Genomic DNA, 7,317 nt, shown 5'->3' on the forward strand with positions numbered 1-7,317 from the left:
GGCTTGGTTATAATAGACTTGGTTGTGTACTTTTAATTTTGTTTTATAATAATTTGCTGAAGCATTTAAACGAGGCGAAAGAAGAACAGCTTGCAAATCGACTGTGTAACATCTGATGTTTTCATTTTTCAGAGCTAAGGATTTATCAGACTCTTTTTCCGCATTAGCATCGTTCTTTTTTTTAATGTGTTTCTGAAAACTTTCTTCGTCGAGTGTCCCGTTTTTGTGCAAAGTGCACTCATTGCACTGATCTTTTTTTGGCGTGTAAATGTCTAGATTCAATTTTTTATAAGTATTTTGAAATGTACCCCATGATACTTTTCTTTTATTTTCAGAAGCACATTTTTCTAGATATAAGCGATGCATGTCTCGAAAACTGTAAAAAATTGGCTCCAGGTATAACTTACTTGAAGAGGATCGACAATAGTGCGATTCAACTTTTGGCAGAGAGTTAAACCAGGTCTCTAACTCTTCTGAAATAGTTAGTGTTGCATCTTTCTGGTTATTTAAATTCGTTTCAGATGACTGCGGCTCTTCAACCTTCGAGGTCCATAATTTTAAGCATTTTTCCCCTATACTTAAAGTGTTTAAAAAAATTTTTTTGCAAACTTGTTTTTTAATTATATTTTCAGTTATTTCTTCAGTTTCTTCATTTTTTGCTGTAAAATAAAAGCGAAAGCTTTGTTTTCTTCTTGAGTTTTCACTGGCGATTCTTCTGTATTTTGGGGTGGTTTGCAAAACGTTTTCGGTGACAAATGTTTTTTTGGAATCCCAACTTGTTTTTTTCCAAAAATTTGTGAATATCACGGTGCGTTGTTTATCACTAATTGTATCGCACTTAAAGGCTGTTTTTGGCCCACCCTTTTGAGGACGCACATTATGCCCACCACAACGTGGACCTATGGTCTTAGATTTTTTTTTAGACGTTTGTCTATACTTGCCGGACTCTTCACTCTTCTCAAAACCCACATAAGACTTGCCTAGCAATCGCAGTTGAGAGTTTTTTTGCCTCTTCCACAGTTTACAATTAATGCTTTGCCCTTTTCGTTTTCTTTGATTGACTTGCTCATTAGGTTCATCACCATGGGTGTCAGACTGCATAGCAAACTCCTCTAAATCTTCTGATGAGCTTGATTGATTAGCTTCAGGTTGATACAGATCTTCAGAGTCACTACTGCTGTCAGATAGTGAATGTTCAGGGCCACTTAGATGTTCAGCCATCGTCATATCATAATTTATATTTTGTCTCAGGGCTGATTGTGTTGATACAGTGTTCTCTGCTATCTCTATGTCCGAAGGTTGCTTCAACAATGATTCTGCTTGTTCTAAAATTGGAGTTTCAACAGTCAAAGTATTATTAACTTCAGCAAAATCGAGTTCTATTTCTGAGCCAATATTTTGAAAAATTTCTTCTAATGGATGCTTTAAGAGTTCAATTTCCGCCGCATTCCCAGGTTCAACTTGTAACGCCACATCGTCAGTGGTTCCTACGACTCCACAGGTTACTTGAGGTCCTGAAGAAAATAATGATTTTTAAATTTGATAATCGTTCATGCTCCTCAGCAAAATGTCATCTCCACTCCACACCGTATTGTTTTATGACGAGATAAACTTATTTATTCTTACCGTTATTCTTAGATGAAGTAATTTTGCTGACTGCTAAAGATACCAAGTACCGCCCACGACTTCCATTAATCATTTTGATAGCTTTTTGGTAATCTGGAACAGATGCAATTGATCGTATGTCAAAACCGATGCTCGGAATTCCCTGATGCAAAAGGTTCTATGTCAAAGATTCGTGTACCAAATTTCTATTTAATTAATAATAATTGCATTATTATATAACTAATTTTTACTCTAAATAAACAGTGTCTTATTAAAACTGTCGATCTTGAACAAATAATTACTTTGGCAATAATAAATAAATGAGACAAAAAGTAAGGTTAGTATCTCTAGAAAGAATCTTGAAAAATTTACTAAAATTAACAACAGTAATGTAATTATAAAGTAGATTTAAATAAAACAGTGGTTAGAAAATTACTTACATCGAATTATTTGATGAATTCTTGAATATAACGTCAAGAACGAGGAATAGAAACAAACAAAAACATTACTGTCATGATGAGGTTTGACATACAACTGTTTGGCTTGACCAATATCAATGACGTGTCGATTCGTCTTTTTGCAAGTGTTGAAATAGTCGACTTCTTATTGGTTCAACGACATAAGAGCTATTCGAGGTCGTGTAGATGACTGAGCTGATCACTATGGCGCAATAAAACAGTTTTGAGATTTTTTTGACATACGACCTATTGCATTTACCACGACGATATAGCAGATTGTGTTTTAGAGTTTTTCCTTCTTTAAGGTTGAGTAAAAACTGAATTGAAAAGCTATTTAGATTCTATATAAAAAAAATATGACGTAGGTATGGCATTCTCAGACGACAATATCCGTTAGAAAGAAGTTGAAACACTGAGCGATAAAGATACCTAGGTAGGTACATTGTATTCCAATCGATTAGATTGATAAGAAAAATGGTGAAATAAAACAATTCTTTATCATATGCATTCTCAGCCATGCATTGTGCATGCTTATTAATACTAATTGATAAGCATACAAAGATAAGCTCAAAGCTGTATGGCCATCAACACGAGATCAAATTCATGTACCTATAAATAAAACACTTAAAAATACGTAATAAAACCACCGGAATACAGAAGAAAATGGTCAAGTAAGTAAATTAGGAATACATATAAAATTCTGGTAGGTGCTCGTAAGTACCAACTAGGTATCTGATAATGATCACAGCGTTTTTATCAGATATTTACTACCAATCATTATAAAATTAGTGTTCTCAATGAACTATTATTGAATTTAATAGATTTGAAACAATACTGTCGGTAATGCAGACGCATGGACCCCACATCCTGAAGCGGCCCCGCAGGCTAGGATGTTTAGCGGGCCGCCCTACCTAACGCTTAAAGGCAGTGTGACGCACTGCAGTAGCGTTTTCCAAATGACGTACGCGGTAAAATTAAAGTGTATTTTTAGCGATTTTTTGTAGTTTTAATACTTATGTACATCCATTTGAATTATGGAGTTGTCGAGTATTTGCACATAGTTAAAAATTGCATCGTAAAACCATTTTTTTTTAAATTATTAATATTATTGAAGCAAAATGGCGCCGCAGGCGACTTTTTTACTATTAGAGTAAATTTGTGATCTGTGTTTATCTCACTTATCTGGTCGTCTCGTCACGCCGGGCGCTTTCTGAGCCCGGGCCCCCATTTGTGGGGGCCATGTACAGACGTATAGGTAGGTACAACACATACCTACAAACGATTATAAACGCATTGTAAAAAAAAACACAAGCTCACAATGTGAAAACATTAGGCTATAAAGTATATAAGCGTATGTTTTGTATATATCTATTATATTATTGTTTTTTTCGCGCTGGATCCGACCTGGTAGTCACTTCGACAAAACGCTCAACTACTGATACAGTTGAATTTTCTAATCTGAGAGCGGAATGCAGAAACATTTGTCATAACTAAAATTTCCTTAGCAGAAAACACTATGCAGAAACATTGTCCTTAGTTAAGATCATTTCTATTGAAAATAATACCGTATTTAAAAAATGTCTTTCCTATAGGTAAATTATTTTATAATTGTTAAACGATGACAAAAATATGACAACTGCATTTTATAAATGCAATAAATATAAATACATAATATTAATATTTAATTATAATACTCGTTTCCGTTATATAAGCCATTATACGTGATTCCACAGGCACAGCAAGATATTTTTTTTAACATGGTAACAGTAGCGTCAAGTGTCATTTTATCATCTGGCATCTTGTATTTCTGCGGGCTGACGTATACAAGTAAAATAATATTCTGAAAGTACATACCAAACGAATTAACACTAAAAATATCCATATTGAGATAAATTGTTAAATGAGTATGAGTGTATGGACTGTTTTATAGCACGCGAATTTATTTTGACAGCAGCTGTCAGTGGTAAAATGGTAATACGGAAAGAGGCGTGTTCAAAACAAAAGTTGTCTATGGTTAAGGATTCCTTTTCGGCGACTTATCCTTAGGATCGAAATCTTAGATTGTGTTTGTCGCTCTGAGTTCGAAGGCGGTCGAGCATTTACTTTTTTATGCTTATCTATTTTATATCTACTATAAAAAGGTTTTTAAAATACTTATAGGTAATATTTTTTGTTCAGTAAAATACTGAAGATTAACAAAATTCAAATTAAGGTCCTGTAAATATGGCGGTCCTCGAACTTTCATTCAGTTACATAACTTCAACAGGTACCCTTCGCCACTATTAATTGTTAGTATCTACCTATATGTTACTGTAGTTTGTATTCTATATAAATCTCCCCAACCCTGACAACAAACATATTATATTGATATAAGTATGTAAGTATGTAAATAGGTACACATTTATCTTGGCAAGTTTGTTTCATTCAACATGAATTACGAGCATTATCCTGGAAGGATGTTTATATTATGTATGCATGTATTTGTGTGTGCCCACGTACGGGCGATATAGATAAGGTAAGAAACCTTCTCACATAAGGATTCCGATCAAACCAACATTCGTAAATACATAACTACTCATATAAAAAATATTACAATTAAAATACCTGCTTAAATATTAATCTACTGATTAAATAACTGTATATTATTTACTTATGTAAGTAAGTACGAGTATTAAAGGTTAGTTTAATGATTTTTGATATTACCTTAGTAATATGGTTAGGGATTTTAAATCTCCACCGGAAACATTTTGTAGAAATAAGTCTTCCGAAAATAATATTATATCCTACTTAGTTGGTTATGTTATTCAGCCACGGATGGGTAATAATTATTATTATCCTGTCTTGAATATTTGCAGATAATTCTATAAATACTTCGGATCTCCATCAATTACTTTGTGGTAATTCATGTAAGTATATCATGCAAGTTATCGGTGCTATTATCACATTATTAAAATTGAGTTGTAGTGCCGAGATTGACTACTTATGTCAACAATTAAAAAGACCCTACTCATAGACATCGGTATATCCAACGATACCACAAAATAAAACAACCCGCACTATACCTACTGTTTTTATTCATAAAAATTGTGCGTGAGTTCCTTGCAAAAGCGAAAATTAATTATTGTTGAAAAATTGTAGTACTTATTCTGTTAACACGTCATTATTTGTATGTATGTACTTAATTGAAAAATGAACTCTACCTACATTTCAATAAGGGTGATTATTGCGATTTTGTATTATTTGACATATTTTGCTAACGTGCCCACATTAATATTCATAACATGTAGATTTGTTAGACCTACATATTAGAATATTTCTTGAATGTTACAACAGTTTAAAATTAATTGAGGTATCTGGAAACAAAAACGGAAGTTTTTAAAAATCCATAGAAACAAAAACGCCAATATTCTGGTGGCAGCTGGTGAACAATTCCATTTTTATCAATTTTTGAAAACTGCCGTTTTTGTTACAGACACCTCAATAATTATTAGGTCATGTCTGGACTGTTTCCTTTTCTTTCACTACAAAGACGGAAGATAAGGAGATTAACGAGCTTATACAAATAACTTTAATCCCACACAGTTATGCCGGTCCACACTGGTAACATGTCGCGCGACATGTTGCCAGTATGGACCCGGCATTTAGATAGCGGATCGGTAATACTATTATTATGGAAACCTCTGACTCAAAGTGTCAACTGTCAAAAATGTCATAAAATTAACAGAAGTTTCTGTAGCTTACAGTATAATTTATATTTTCACACAACCCATAAACACATATAATTATATGTACATACCTACTACTTATAACATTCGGAAATATATTACTCTTTCCTATATTGTCGTCTCATGGTCAAAACACAATAAAAATATATAAAATGACACAAAAAGAAATTGCAAAAAAATCCGTCTGGTGTGAAATTTACGACTTGCTGAAAATAAAACTGCCATTTATGTTTTGGTTGTACAAAAGAAACTGACTTCGTCGCAAGAAAACGTGACCGAGCGAAAAAATCGACACGATGACTTTACACAATTTATATTTACGGATTTGATGGGGGGCTTTTTACTCTCTCGATGTAGGAAACATACGTGGGCATTTTCGCCAAAGTTTGTACATGTTTGAAATTTGGGTAATATTATTTTTTCACTCAAATTAACCATTTTTATATAGCTAGCAGATTCCTTGTTCTATTGCTGAATTGGTGATAGCAATTTTTCAGCAAAATATTGATTAATACAATATTTATATCATTTTTATTATGAAATTGGGCATAATAAGTTTCCGTTCCGTGACTACGAAACTTAGCTTTTAAAACATGAATGAAACACTTTTTATCACTTAAAAGAGCTCTATTAGATTAAAAAAACCATACACTTCAAAATAAAACTACAAATAGTCAAAAAATATTATTGAATTTTAATTCTTGGGCACATTTCGTTCCCCTCCGTTACCCTATGTCTATAATGGCAGAGCATTTTTCCTTTAGTATTTGAAAAAACCAATCAATGTTCGTTCTGCTATTTTTTTAAAGACAATAATCACTTTTACTAAATTTTATTGGAAAAATAAATAAGTTTCGTTATTTAATAATCAAATGAAAAATAGTTAACGTTCAACTTTTTTGGGGACATTTTCGGAATGGAACGAAATGGTAACGGAGTGTAATTTGTAAAGCTTAAGTTACATGTTACCATAAAAACAAATTTTTGTTTTATGAAATTTATTTGAATTTTTTGATAGACAGATAAATATTCAACGTGCGTCAAAATAACAAAACAAATCAAACTTAATCACTAAAATAGACATATTTTATAATAAATTTCACAATACTTGTAAAATAAGGTAGGTAATAATTTTGACACACTATACATTACCATAACTTTATTTGGCATTTATATTATTTGTAACTCAGATAAAAAATATTTTTAAGCAAATTAACAATATATGAAAAAAAAAATCAGCAAGGGATTCAGACGCGAGTTCCTAGCGCGGCACGGAGTATATAACTTTTACGAAAATAATTATAGTCAAACTCGGTTATTACGATCTCTGACATAGCGAGATCTCGGATGTAATAACGAAACATTTGTTGACAATTGGTTTATGATTTTCGCCATACATTTAATTCTTTCACTGTTATAACGAGCAACTTATCGGATATACCGAGCTAAAATACTGTTAATGTGTCGACCGTTTTAAAACATTTCGACCCTAAGCAATAAAATCCGATTGGACAGGATGCCGCCGGGGT

At 32.6% G+C, this 7,317-nt stretch overlaps 1 long non-coding RNA gene across 1 annotated transcript; it reads right to left on the reverse strand.

Moving 5' to 3' along the window:
• Positions 1–629: 629 nt before the first annotated feature.
• Positions 630–2,334, reverse strand: LOC147073400 (uncharacterized). Its single transcript, XR_015070464.1, has 3 exons — positions 2,046–2,334; positions 1,627–1,719; positions 630–1,514 (listed from the first exon to the last, which is right to left on the reverse strand). It is a non-coding gene; the product is annotated as an uncharacterized LOC147073400 (long non-coding RNA).
• Positions 2,335–7,317: the final 4,983 nt, after the last annotated feature.

The sequence above is a fragment of the Rhyacophila brunnea genome, unplaced genomic scaffold (genome assembly GCF_057557595.1).
Source record: "Rhyacophila brunnea isolate RB1 unplaced genomic scaffold, BYU_Rbru_1.0 scaffold_18, whole genome shotgun sequence".
NCBI lineage: Eukaryota > Metazoa > Arthropoda > Insecta > Trichoptera > Rhyacophilidae > Rhyacophila > Rhyacophila brunnea.